This window comes from Etheostoma cragini, chromosome 9 (genome assembly GCF_013103735.1).
Source record: "Etheostoma cragini isolate CJK2018 chromosome 9, CSU_Ecrag_1.0, whole genome shotgun sequence".
NCBI lineage: Eukaryota > Metazoa > Chordata > Actinopteri > Perciformes > Percidae > Etheostoma > Etheostoma cragini.
In genome coordinates this window covers 14,255,981-14,270,680 of record NC_048415.1, presented here as the reverse complement: position 1 = coordinate 14,270,680, position 14,700 = coordinate 14,255,981, and the positions used below count along the sequence as shown (strand labels likewise).

The window sequence follows — 14,700 nt, the reverse complement described above, 5'->3', positions numbered from 1 at the left end:
CAAGGGGCCTGATACATAAAAACAATGAATCAGGAAGAGGCAAGGAATATCGCAGTGGAAAGCAGACTGACCATTTCTCTATAGAACCCTTTATACTTTATTCTAGGAGACCTTAAAGGGCTTTATTGTGCTTATGCCATGGCCAATAAACAGAAAAGAGAATTGAACCATGTTCAATGGTGGTCATGAACTGAAGACTCTACCAGCTGTGTGCTGTGTTTTGAACGTGGCCAAGAAGGCAATATGTACTGCAAAAGAAAATTAACTGTTAGGGTGCTTTTATTAAGTGCTTCCTCCTCTGCTCTCATCTTTCCAAGTATACCTTACAACTTCTCCTAACTTGCCAATATATTTTTTGTTGTTTAGTTTTTGTGTGTTGTGTTTAAATGTGTGTGTGTGTGTGTGTGTGTGTGTGTTTTTTCTGGCTGTCTTCAATTTAAATTCAGTTTTGTTTATAGTATCAATTCATAACAAGAGTTATCTTGAGACACTTTACAGATGTTGTAGGTCTAGACCACACTGCGCCGCAGAGCGTAGCAGGATGTAACAGGGCATCGCAGGACGTGTAGCAGGACCACGGCAACAGCTGTAACCGTGATTTTGGTGCCTCCCTGATACAAGGAAACATGCTGGGGCAAAAAGAGCAGAAGGACTCTGGGGAATGACTCCCCAGAGCTAGGTTAGTAACAGGCATTTCTGGGACATGGATGCACACAAATGGAAAGATAACGGAGAGAGGAGCTCAGTGTGTCAAAGGAAGTCTTCCGGCAGTCTAAAACTATTACAGCATAACTAAGAGAGAAAGGGTAAAGAGAGGAGCCAGATCGGGCTGTACTGCTCTTCCTCTCTCTTGTTTTATTATATTATAGATTATATAGTAGATGAATCTGACGACTATGACAAGAAGCAGGTGGGCTGGCTTAGGCGAACGCTGCAACTCATCACTTATCAGACGCGCCGCAGCATTTTGGATCAGCTGTATAGTCGATTGCCTAGAGGAAGCATATATAAGGAGAATAGAATTAGTCCAAGCACTGAGCCTTGTGGAATGCCATGGCTAACTTTAGCATACTTGGAGGATTTAATGTCAACATTAACAAATTGAGATTGATCGGATAAAAATAACTTCAACCAGCTTAGTGCGATTCTTTTAATGCCAACTAAATGTTCCAGTCTCTGTAACAGGATGGTATGGTCAATGGTGTTGAATGCAGCACTGAGATCTAGTAAAACAAGTACAGAGACAAGTCTTTTGTCTGCAGCAGTGAGAAGGTCATTAGCAATTTTCACCAGTGCCGTCTCTGTGCTATGATGCTTTCTAAATCCTATAACCACGGGTAACGCTTTAAGTAGCCTCGTTGGAAGGGGGTCTAAGAGACAAGTAGATGGCTTAGCTCAAGAGACCGTAGACATTAATTGTTGAAGGTCTATATGATAAAGGCAGTCTAAGTACATGTCAGGTCTTGTTGTTCTTGTGCTACTGCTTTTAAAGGCAAACCATTAGAAATTGAGGGCAAAAGGTGATGAATTTTATCTCTAATTGTTATAATTTTATCAATAAAGAAGCTCATAAAGTCGTCATTACTCAGAGCTGTAGGAATAGATGGCTCAATAGAGCTGTGACTCTCGGTCCGCCTGGCTACAGTGCTGAAAAGAAACCTTGGGTTGTTCTTATTTTCTTCTATTAGTGATGAGTAGTAGTCTGATCTGGCATTTCTGAGGGCCTTCCTATATATTTTCAGACTGTTTAGCCAATCTAAACGAGATTCTTCCAGTTTGGTGGAACGACATTTACTTTCTAGTTTTCATGAGATTTGTTTTATTTTGCAAGTTTGGGTTCTCCTTTCCTTTGCTTCATCATCTTCTTTTTGAGAGGAGCAACAGAGTCTAAAGTCGTCCGTAGGCAGGTCATAGCACCATCTCCAAATTTATCAATTTGGGAGGTACTTAAGTTAACATAAAGGTCCTCTGTTATATTGAGGAACAGAATTAAATGAAATGCTCTTGGAATATCTTCCTTCAATTTAGCTATATTACTGTCAGCATCTAGTGTAGAATCTTTTATTTAATTTAGTATAGTTGGGGAATAAGAATTCAAAAGTTTTTAAAGGATGGTCTGATAAAAAGGATTCTACGGAAATACTATTAGATCTTCAACTTTGATGCTATATGTCAGCACAAGGTCGAGGGTGTGGTTCTAAAACCAATTGAGTCTGGTAGTGAGTTGAAAGCAAAACCAAGGCTATCGTCGTCAACATCCACATGGATATTAAAATCACCTACAATAAGTAAGATACTAATTCAGAATAGTGTCCTGGAGCTCGGTAAATAACGTAAGTAAAAAAGTAATGTTTTCTATGATGAATGTTGAAGATTAAGAACAAGGCTTTCAAACAAGTTATAATTTAGTTTAGGTTTAGGATTAATTAACAAGCTGGAATCAAAGATGGCTGCCCCCCCCCCCCCTCCCCTCCTTGACCTGAGCCTCTAGGAATTAAGTATTATGACTGGGAGGAGTGGCTTCATTTTGACTAACATATTCTTTATGGTCCAGCCATGTTTCAGCAAGATAGAATAGATGAATTTGATAATCTGATATTAGATTGATGTACTAATACTTCTTTAGAAGACTGAGATCTAATATTTAATAGTCTACATCTAATTTTCCTATTCTGTTTTGTTATTGCAGTGCTAGTTTTAATTCCAATTAGGTTGTTAAGTATAGCCCCTCCTTTGTTTTGTCATCGCTAATCAGGTTTGGCAGGAGTCCAGAGAAAACTAATGAGTCCAACATTGTTTTTGCATATGCACAGAGTGACTCAACATTTGGGATCTCCGATTTGCGTAATGGTGTATCATTACCACATACATGAAGTATGATCTTACTGTATTTACGGTTATCTTTAGCCAGTAGCTTTAGATGGGCATCTATATCGCCCGCTCTGGCCCCACGGACACACACGGCCGCGGCTACGGCAGCGCCAACTTCACGTTCCGCAGTATAGAGCTCCCAATAACCACAGTTGGCTTCTCGGACGGTGTGTTACTAAGTAACTGTTAGAAAAGCAAAGATGTTGGCGGCCAGCCATAGGCTCCTGATATGGAGCGGCCGCTGCCGTATGCCCTCCCCAGTTTAAAGCTAGCGCTACGCATCTTCCGGACAGTCACCTACCTGCCCGGTGGCTCGGGGTCCGCCGGCAACTGTTAACTGTACCTGCGGTATGTTGGCCCGCACCAGCTGGTTAGCTTTGGAAGCACATGATTCCATGGTGCGGAGTCGTGCCTCAAGCTCACTAAGCGTCGTCTCCATTTGTTACATGTGCCGTCATCACTAAAGGAGACAGAGAAATAGCTAAACATTTCACACACGGTGCAAGAGAGAGCAGCAGAGGGACAGGGATTATCCATTGCTAATGGCTAAGTTGGAGTAGCTAACAGCGTTCTAACAATTGAGATCAGCGAGGGAGCCATCAGATTTAATTAATAAAGCAGCATAGAGTTATTGCTGGAGCAGAAAAGTGGCGTCCGTGAAATGTTTATGCCTAGCTATGCCCCCGTTGATGTGGGCTCTAAAGCAAAGCAAGTGTAGTTTAATGCACAACACTCTCCAATTCCAGACACTGAGCCCCCACATTTAAAAAAAAAAAAAGCATAGTTCAGTGTTTTTTTTTCTGGAGCAGAAAAATAGCGTCCGTGAGATTGAAGTACCGGAAAAGAGACAACACGCTTACCGTAAACGTCAGCACGTCTTTTCCAACAGCAGTACAAGTGAAGGATGAACAACATAACCTGACCGTTTGACTCCTACAATTCAGTTTTATCGGCCAACAAGCAAATACATAGTTTGCTTGTGTGTGTGCTTTTGACAGACGCTTCTGCCCAAAGTATTAAACATTGTTTTTTATTTTATAATCAATGGCAAAATCTGAAAGAATTATTTGAATTCAGTAGAGACGATAATTATTAATGTACAGTGTTGTTAAGCTTTTGAATATCCAATGGGTGAAGAAATATACCCAGCCAGGGGTTATTAGAGCAGGGTCAAGATGTCAAGTGTAGCCTAAGGCATAATGTGTAGGCTTAGCCATGTTGAAGACTGGACAATTACATGTATGCCTGGGTCTGATAACTTTTAACTAGTTGTTTTATCAACATTTGACCTCTTTTTAGTCTACAAACAAGTTCACTGTAAAGTAAGGCTATTGGAAGTAAAACAATGAGAATAGCCTAAATGATACTGTATAGATACTGAACAGAAATTAATATTCGAATCCACGGCATCAGTTTCAATGTAGTTTTTATAAGAAATATATTTTTTACTTTAGTTTTGTGTATTGAATCTCTCTATAAATACTGCACAACCCATTAGCCTCAATGTCCATTGCAATGGAAAACTCCAGCCAGTGACTGGTAGTGTATTCATTCATATTACAAAAACTTTGTCATTGCCAAATTAACCCAGGCTCGACAATGAATTGATTCAAGCTACTCAGTTTATTTGAGAACACAGTGATCAAATTAGTTCTTCATATGCAACACTGGATAATGTGAGGCTGAAATATCTGCATTAGTCTTGGGCTGTTTTTTCTTTGTTTTTGTTTTCAAAATGGAGTTTAGCTGATACTCTGTCCTGAGTCCAATTCCTAGATGGAGAACTGTAACTGTTTATGTAAACATCTGCTCACTGCACAGAAATGTGGTTGAGTCGGGAGGGGATGGATGGTGTGTGGGAAACACACATACACACACACATGCGCCGTTACGCCATGCTGCAAGTATCTGATTTGATAGTCCTTGTTGCTGTTTGGATCTGCCCTATTTTAACTGTTGGTGACTTCACACAGTAAGATCCAAGTTGAGCTGGCCCTGTAATATGGGGATCAGTAATGGTATCTTTTGGGGGCCTTTTGCAGGCAGGACCAGACACTGGCTGAGGTCATGTCCGTGTCCTAATGTGAGCGGTCTGGGGTTTTTGACCATCCTAAATGTTTGTTCTTCAGGCGGAGAATGCTGTCCAAAGCTGATAAGGCTTAACATGCCTTGATTTTTGTAATGGAGGAAAAATTCCACTTTTTGAAAATGTTGATCCAGGCCTTAGCGCCACATCCAAAAGGACACATTCTTGCACAGTTCATTGTTCACCCTTGCTTAGTGAAGCAGTTCAGTGGACAGCAGACTTTGCATGTAAACCATTGTGTAGAAATTGACATTTTAAACAGTGTTTCCAGATTTATCTAAGTTAGTGTGAGAGAGGGAGGCTGAATTGTTTGTGTCACATGGAAATCTGTATGTGGTTACAAATTAGAAAACCATCCTGTAATTTAAGGGTCACACTCACAGCAGATAACGTGTCCATCTCTGTTGAATACTGATCTTGTAGCCGTTTCTAAGCTTGGCCTTACTGACGAAAGCTTATATGTATGTAAGTTTGTGTCTTATAAGGAAATGTGAAGAAACGGCTTCCTGTGTTTAGAGTGTAACAGAGTTAAACAATTCAACAGTGGGTGGGTTAAGCTTGAGGTAAATTTGTTGAGCTACAACTCTTGTCTGAGATCTTTACAATTCTTTACTCTGAAGTAATACAAGGTACATTTATGAATATAATAAAGTTTAAATTAAAGGAGCTAACGCGTATCAACTGTGCCAGGCATAGTTCTGTCAATGGTTTATATTTTATTTGATACTTTCTAACTTTCTAATGATAAACATTTAAAATAGTTTATTCCGCCTTTTGAACGAATATAAGCTGGTAATTTTATGAACCTTATAACAATTAGTTGTTTGCATCAAAAACATTTAATATACTTTTTGCAATTGTTTGGATAGCTGTGTGTGTGTGTGTGTGTGTGTGTGTGTGTGTGTGTGTGTGTGTGTGTGTGTGTGTGTGTGTGTGTGTGTGTGTGTGTGTGTGTGTGTGTGTGTGTGTGTGTGTGTGTGTGTGTGTGTGTGTGTGTGTGTGTGTGTGCGCGTGCGTGCTGTAGTGACTGTGTAACTGAACCTGATGGGTTAAATTTATTTTTAGGACTGTCATATGACTAAGAAGTGGTCGTTTGTCACACAACCCAGTGAGTCTCTTAGCAGTTAATTACCTACACACACACACACACACACACCGACTCAAGCATTAGATAAATGCATTTTGCCTTTTTGTATCTTATCTATATTTTTGTTCTTAAACTTTCATTCATCAGTCCTTCATCAGGTTCTGTATATGATGTAAACTGTGCATGTCAAATATGCAACAATTTTGATCAGTGAAATTGGAATCAGTAGAAGTTTTTTGCATCACAACAACTCCCTCTTTTCCTTCCAGCTGTTTATCTCTCCACTCTTTATGCTGGAGCTCCCTTTCCTCCCCCAATCCCTCGCTCCCTCCCATATCCGACTCTCATTCTCCCTCCCGACATTTGTTTGCGTTTATGTTCAGGGGTGAGAGGGTTCACTCTCATTCACTGATTTGTTGTTCTTTCACACTGCAGATGCGCATCGCCTGCAGACCTGTCTCGCACGCACGCACGCACGCACGCACGCACACACACACACACACACACACACACCTGTTAATCCTGTTCTGTATGGGGTGGGAAAGCCTCCTCTTTCAAACCTCTTAAAGGTGCGAACACCATCCATTTGACACCCCCTCCCCCCTGGTTTTTGCTTTCTTCTCTCTTATTAAGCCTGCCTGCTTCTAAGTGATGCTCAACATGTAGCCTACACCTGCGCACTGTGAAGACCCAGTCACATGGACCTTTATGATTAGGCTGTGTTTGCTGCGTCTGTGTGTCCTTTTATGAGCACTCATGCTTGTGTGTGTAATGTGTTCAGTGGAGGTGTGTGTTGGGGGGCGGGCGGGGGTCTGTTTTTGTCCTGATGAACTAGCCTGAGATGGGTTACTATGGTGACAGCACTAGCTGTTCTTACAGTACTGTACTACCCCCTCCTCCCCTGTAAATACACTTCTAGCCTTGCTGCATTTAACACACATTTAACTGTGTGTGATCACAGAAAGTTGGATAATCATTCTGTCATAGCTGTCTTAATATAGTGTATAGTGGCAGATTATTGAGGTGTTGCTGTGTGATTTTGAATGTTGTCAGTAGCGATACAATCATGGCGGATTTTCTCTCTCTCAACCCCCTGAGCGCTGTACCCTTCTTGTTTCAACAGTTCACTCCCAACACCTATAATCAAATCAGGGTATCTCACCAATCAGTATGTGTCCTGTGCTATGAGGGAGTAACCCACTGAATCTCACTGAGTCTGTCAATAACTGATGAGAGTTAGTCCTGTTTGGGTCACACACTCGCTACAATAACAGTTATAAAAGTGTTAAAATTGATCCATAATATTATTTGTGATTCACTTTTTGCATGGCCAGTGCTTACTGATCACAGCCTTCCGCACAAGTCCTGCACAAGTACATGCAATCTTTTAATTACGGATACATGGTTGTATCATTTTTATTTTTATTAACTGGTTTATATGTGCGTTTTGGGAGATGTATCTATTGTCAGTGGCTTTTATTTAAATCTTTTTTTTTTAATGAACTCATTAATAGCATTGCACCCGCCAGAATCTCTTGGGCTCAGTTTTTGTTAAAACTGGGAAGCACTTAGTGCGAATCCATTTAGTTCAGCTCACTCATATTTGTGCTTTACCAATTGACAAACTGATTTTGATAGCTAGGTTACCAGAAATTGACAGTGTTTTTCTAAAACAGCTGCAATGCAATTTACCGTTTGGGAAATCATTAGCAAAGATCAAAGTCTACAGTGGATCGACAAATATTCTCAGTCAAGCAAATTAGAAAATGTCTCCGAACTGCATGACAGATTAAAGTTCATGTGCATTGATTTACACGTTGAAACAATTTTTAACAAAATTATCCGCAATACTCTACAAAAAATTGAAACTGAAAGGGGTGCGGGTTAATCTTAAATATGCTGGCCATGGTTTCTGTTGAGTAAAAGCACGTTGAGTGTAATGTCTACCCTTCCTATGTGTGTGTGTGTGTTAGTGTGTTTGTTGTGGGGAAGAAATCAACAAGTGTGTGTGTGTGTGTGTGTGTGTGTGTGTGTGTGTGTGTGTGTTCTGGGGAAGCAATCAACATAGCATTTGAGTAGTGACGTAAGCATCAGTTATGGCAAAACATTAGGCTTTGAACCATTCAGGTCAGACCTATTTTTCCCTTTTAATGTCATTGTATAGTGGTTGACACATGCTTTGGTGTGTGTGTGTGTGCATCACGTGCCTTTTTGTTGCTGTAGCAATGTTTAACTGGCCATTAGTTGTCTTACCTTTTGAAGAAAGTGAGGAAAGCAGACACTTAAGGAAAGACTGGAGTGAAAGGAGTGTCCCATTGTGGCAACGCTGATCCTCTAGCCTCCATGTGGGAGAAAACACTGGACGGACTCATGCCAAGACGGACTGAAAAGGGACGAAGAGGTATAGAGCTTGCGCCTAGTTTACGAGTCTGCATCAAGCATTCCTTATTCACTTACAGTTAAAGGGGGCCCATATTGAATCATGCCTTGCTGTTAAATGACAGCGTAATGAATGGAAGTCATTTTACAATACCACTGTGGCCACAGGCCGTCCCCTCCAGGGACTTGTCTGTCAGAGACTAGGAACAGCAGATGATTTGTTGGCTGGGGGGCCCTTTGAACGTTAACGTGACGTCAGTGTTCCGTCCATGCCTAGCATGCCCGTGGATATCCTGTACAGGAAAACCAAATGGAGGAGGGCAATGATTGAATGTCTTTGGGAATCTGCAAAGGGGTTTTGGGGTGGAAAACAAACAGCAGGCGGAGGGGATATATTTAATCAAAAACCCACAACTTAATGTTTATATAAAATGTGAACAGTTCTTTGCTGCTTCACGTGTAATGATATCAAGTCAACAAGAAAGTGGTGTTTCAAGTCAGAGAGTAACAAAAACAGATTAGATTGGCTGTATCCGAGCAAGACATCTATGTCTGTGTAGACAAATAATTGTCAGATGAATGCAAAACTAGGGAGAACCAAAAAATATTAAAAACACATTTCTCCCGTTAAATATCAGATTTCTTTTTCGAAAAGAAGCACACAGGACCAGTGATTTACAGAGCAGATATCTGTGCTGTAACAAACAAAAATTCAATTCAATTCCAGTTAAACTTTAAATGGAAGGAGACACTGAAGCTGTAGGCACAGACCTGAGCAATGGGAAAGTTAGCAGAGAGACACAGGGTGTGTGTGTGTGTGTGTGTGTGTGTGTGTGTGTGTGTGTGTGTGTGTGTGTGTGTGTGTGTGTGTGTGTGTGTGTGTGTGTGTGTGTGTGTGTGTGTGTGTGTGGTTTTCCTGCAGCAGCCAGTGAGAGCTAGTGGTCAGACATACGGGTTGTTAAACTGACCTGGTCTCTCTGCTCTCCATCTTGCCAGTCTCCCCTCTGATCTCCGCTTTTCTGTCTCGGTTTGTCATATCTTTCCCCGTTTCTCTGTTTGCTCCTGTACCATTGCTTTCTCCATCACTCATGTTTTTTCTCATTCTTTCCTTTATGCTTTCCCATCTCCTGTGCTTGTTATTGTGTCTTCTTGCTCCTCTTTATAGTGCTTACACACACACGCACATTCATATATATACACAGACGGAGTCTCATTTCAAGGGAGTTAGAATCAAATTATTTCCTCCTTTGGGTGTTTTTTGTCATTTGCATCGAATTTTGGATTCTGCCGTAGCTCGTGGTTGGCAGCCTTGCCGCAATCCAGTCAAATCAATAGGATTTGCCATGCTTGGGATGAGCTCACTCGTCCATTCACCACACAGGGAATCCTTTCACTAAACCCCTAAACTGTTTTAGCTGGAGGTAAAAACTACTCGGTGTAAAAAAAAAGAGTTAGCATGTTGAGCTACAGCCTGGGCAGCTGTCCCATCAAAGTCCTTGTACTTTCCCTTTCTTCTTTTTCTGTTTAAGTCTGAATGCTGAGTGGCACAAACTGCAGTACTACAGGAAGCGGGTTAGGATTGGAAATGTAGCTTCAATTTGGAAGAAGAAGGAAAGCCATGCAGAGTTCGAAGAAGCCTATTTGGCAGATCCATTAGCAGGCGTAGCTCGTCCAGCGTCATGTGTAGATCTGGTTTGTGGGTTAGAGCGTTGGTGGGGCCGGGCCCTGCAGCTGCTGCCGTGTGGCTGCAAGTCAAGCAGGGGAACCGAGCGCTGGCTGCCTCCCTCTCAGGCAGAAGCTCACCACACCAAGACACTACTCTGCGCTTAACTCACTAACGTGGGAAGATAAAAAGGAACATCAGATGGTTTTTGTATTACTCATTTTGTGTGTGTGTGGTGTGTGCTCTTGTTTCCTCCTCTGTCTGTTCCCAAATGCTTTGACTATGTCAGGAATGCTGCTCCCCCAACATGCTTTTATTTGTTTGGAGCACCACCTGGTTTAGCTGTTTTGGAAGGCGTGGTCAGAATTTCTCAGATTTTTCTTTCCTTGGTTGGTGTGTTACCAGTTGTCCAATCATTTTTTAGATGGGGAATATGTCGGTGTTCTGGAATTAAATGGATACTTCCCAGATTAGCATTAAGCTTTGTATCAGTGGAAACCGGTTAGTATTTTTGAATGACCGCGCTTCCCTCCCTCATGTGCCCCTGAGACCAGATTTCTCTGTATTGTGGGTCTTGAATAAAGCCTCCAATGACTCAATAATCATCATTTAGTGTCATCGGAGGCATTCTTGTCCAGCGGCTGTGGACTACAAGCCAGCTAGTTCCGCATGTTTTCATCCTGCCCGTAGGGGGTTGGACGCTTTACCCGAACCGTGCTGAAGCGAGTTGAGTGTCAGCCATCTTGGAGCTAAACTACAGCTCTCTGATTTCAGCAGCACATTTTTTCAACAGTTATGTGCATTCAAACTATTGCACATGTGTACCACCAGAATACATAAGTACAGATTGGAGAATATGCGGGGACTTTTATTACAGACAAAATACTCTATGTGCATATATACACTATGCGAGCTTTGCCTGCTACAGAGACCAGCACCTTAGCCTTTGATGTCGCCCGATGCCGCTAGCTGGGGAAGGGGACATCAACGAGGGCAGGAGTTCTAGCTAGGTGGAAAGCTACACTAGATGGTCTAGTCTAGACGGCCACCTGTCCAATTCATCCTACTTGCAAGTGTCCGATTGTTAGACAACAAACTGGACTTCATCCATGGGGCGGCTGTGGCTCAGTGGTAAGACACTTGGGCAAGACACTGAACCCCGAGTTGCCCCCGGTGCTGCGCATCGGAGTGTCAATGTGTGTGAATGTTTATCTGATGAGCAGGTGGCACCTTGTACGGCAGCCCCGGCCACAGTTTATGAATGTGTGTGAATGGTGAATGTTTCCTGTAGATGTAAAAGCGCTTTGAGCAGTTGTTAAGACTGGAAAAGCGCTATATAAATACAGCACATTTACATTTACATCCAACCTCAACAAAACTCCCAATGGGAGTTCAGAGACTGTTTTTTTTTTTTTTTGTGGAGACATGGCTGAACAGCACTGTATAGGACTCCACTATCTAGCGACCTTCCGATGATGTTGCAGATGCTGCTCTGTCAGGTAGGACTCGTGGAGGTGGGCTGTGTTAACACGGGCTAGTGCAGAAAATGGGGTGCTTTTATCCATCTACTGCTAACCACTGGTGGAGCTTGTCACTGATAAAATGCCAACCATTCTACATTCCACGCAAATTTACGGCTGTGTTTATAATCTGTGTTTACAGCCCACCTAGCGCTAATACTACCAATGCGTTAGCTGAACTTTACAGAGCCTATAGTGTGTGCGCACTAAATGTAGCCTGTTCTGTATGTCGTTATTTTATATAATGTTGTTTTTATATATTTAAAATGTGTAACACCACTTGAGCCACAGTGAAACGTTATTCCTGTATATAGTTGAAATGACAATAAAACTCAACAGTTGAGTTGAGTTGAATGCCTCACTGTCTGTCAATTTCTGTAAACGATAGGTGTGGCTTGGGAATGGACTCATAGAGCAGCGAAGCAAGTGCATTCTGGGATTTGGTGTCTTTCATCCATATGATCCAAAAACACATTTTCTGGCTTTTCTTGGCCTTGAAGTCTAGACTACTTTCTACAAGAATTCACATTTCTACTATACAAGTGACCTGATTTAAAGATATATTCATCTTTCCAACAGTGAAATATCCCTTTAAGTGTTAAGAACTGTAGAGCTGGGTTATTGTGTGTATATCTGTCAGGTTCCATGTAGTTGCAGATGCAGTTTGCATCAGTGGTCTGCATTTTAAAGCCGTTCAAAAGGTTACATTTTACCATGCTGTGCTGCAGAAGCAGAGGGAAGGAGAAAAGGCTGGAAAGGGAATGACAAACTGGGAAATAAGGAATAACATCACATACAGAGACAGTAAACATCTTATCTGCTTGAAATATGGATTGATGATTTTAAATTCTTGACCTTTGTTTGCTGGTTTTGAGTATGTAGTAGTACTCGTCAGAGTACTGGAGTACGCTGGAGATAGAGAGACAGGCTAGCAATCTGCAAGGTTGCCAGAAAAAATGTATTTGCATTTTTTAATAAAATTTGGGCACGTTTTTCTCTCTCTTTTTCTTCACTTTGCTCCTACACCTTCCCTCTTCTCTTTCTTAGTCGCCTTGAGTCCAAGGTTGAACTATGCTTGGCGGAAGTAGAAAATAGTGAGTCATTGTTTTTAAAAACAAGTGACAGTGACCCCCCCCCCCCACACACACACTTTATTTTTCTCTTCCTCATTCTTTCTCTCTGTTTATATTCTGTCTCTTTGTCTCCCTCTGTCTAAGCCATCATTGCCTTTCTCCCTCCATCCCTCCTTTCCTCTCTCCTTTGCCAGTTCCGGAAGGTAGATAGGAGGCGAGCCAAAGTCACCAGTGTGATCTGATTTAGGCTTCCCATTTCTTGGCCAGCCATCTGACAGTGCAGGGCCTGCATGTTTTTCTACCCGCTTCAATCTGCCACAGCTTGGCCCTGTGCCACAGCTGTAACAGGACCCAGCGTTGTATATAAATAGGCTAGGCCAGCTCCCCTTGCCATACTCTTCAATAGGAAACTGAGGCAATGGAGGAACAGGTGCTCCGACCCACACGCTCCCTCTCTCTCTGCTCCATTTCTCTTCCCAAGCACCCCCACCTTTATCTGATGCCCTCAAATGTGGAACTACAGGTCAGTCCCGATTGTTCACTACCTTCACTTGTCCTATGACTTGGTCATTGTCCGTTCTTAATGTTAACAGAAGATTTCTTCTTAAACATATTTCCTGTGTGGTTTGATTTGATGTCACACTGAAATTATTTCCACCTTTTAAACTGCCCCCCTCTTTGTCTTTCCCTGCTATGTCGTTCTTCAACTCTCTTTGTTTTGGAGGTACAAGTTGGTACATGTTAATCAAAATGCCTTTCATGCAATTTCTCAGGATCATTTCTCAATGTAGAAGCCACAGCTTGGCAGTGGGCACACAGGGAGCTGGCTTTACCTCTCAGGACTTTCCACAGCTATATTAACAAACAAATGCATTTTTCCACTTGCAATCCGCTTGGCACCATGACCGCATATTCTCTCTCCTGGGGTTTGTTCAGCAGCTGAGCTGTTGACAAATCTATAATCAGCAGATGACCTCATCAGGGGCAACGTGCGTCTAAGCTGACAGAGAGGGGAAACTTCTCACAGTCCAGAGTTAGCTGCCACCTGGTTTAATGCTGGACAGGTCTGGTTTCACGCAATGCTAACATGCGGCTGCCCTCTGCTACAGTCAAAGGCAGAGGCAGGCTGGTCCCCGTGCCACAGGGGGGTTCAATCTCACCTTCTAAAACTGCCAGCGTGATCAACTTTCTCACTGCCAGCCAGCACTGGGCTAACCAGGCAGCTACTGTTAGTTAATGCATATTAAATTCTCTGCAGGGAGCACAACTCTAAAAATAAAAGAAGAATCTGTCTGAAATTGAGGCTGCAATAGCAGCTGTGGTTGCTCACTGAATAGCTCACTGAATAGCAGTTTCCGTCAGAGTCAGAGTCAGAGTCAGAGATAGCCACTAACATCGGTATGACTCCAGTTGCACTGGTCATACTCAAGTAATTCTTAAGCTGCACTTGAGCTTGAGCTTATTCTGTGAGCTAATTCCACTTCGTTTTTGACAAGGAAAGGGAGTAAAGTTGTGAAAAAGAGATGACATGCTAAACCGGCAGTTAGTTGGAGTTAAATTTGCTAATATTTCTGCTTTAGAGTAACATAGAATGAGTGAAAATTGGACAAAAAAACGTTAGCTTTTTTGATCACACTAATTACAAATAATACTTATGATTAAGGACCATCCTGGCCAATATTCCTATGATCTAAGTAATATCTGCAAGGAAAGTAAAAGGAGGGAGGTTTCACGGATGATCACATTGTTGCAAGCAAACTGCATGAACCACTTCCATTTTGCAGAGCTGTGATTTGCTGTGTAGTGGAGTCTAAATCATCATTAATATATTTTTCTCAGTTGTCACCATGTAGCTTCTTCACACTGTGGCTGAATTGTGTCCACAATCCACAGCGTTTAGATTTTCTGTGGGAACGTGGGCCTGGACACATCTAAACCAGGGTTGAAAAAACAGTATCCAGTTTATCTGTTTTTCAGAAAGGCACCTTATAATCAAAATCTGTTCTTTTGCCAAGTAGATT

The 14,700-nt window shown here is 42.1% G+C and overlaps 1 protein-coding gene across 2 annotated transcripts in view; it reads left to right on the top strand.

The window, feature by feature from the left end:
- The window catches only part of insrb (insulin receptor b), an 82,633-nt gene that overhangs the window by 3,973 nt on the left and 63,960 nt on the right, over positions 1-14,700 (top strand). The gene's annotated exons all lie outside the window — the stretch shown is intronic.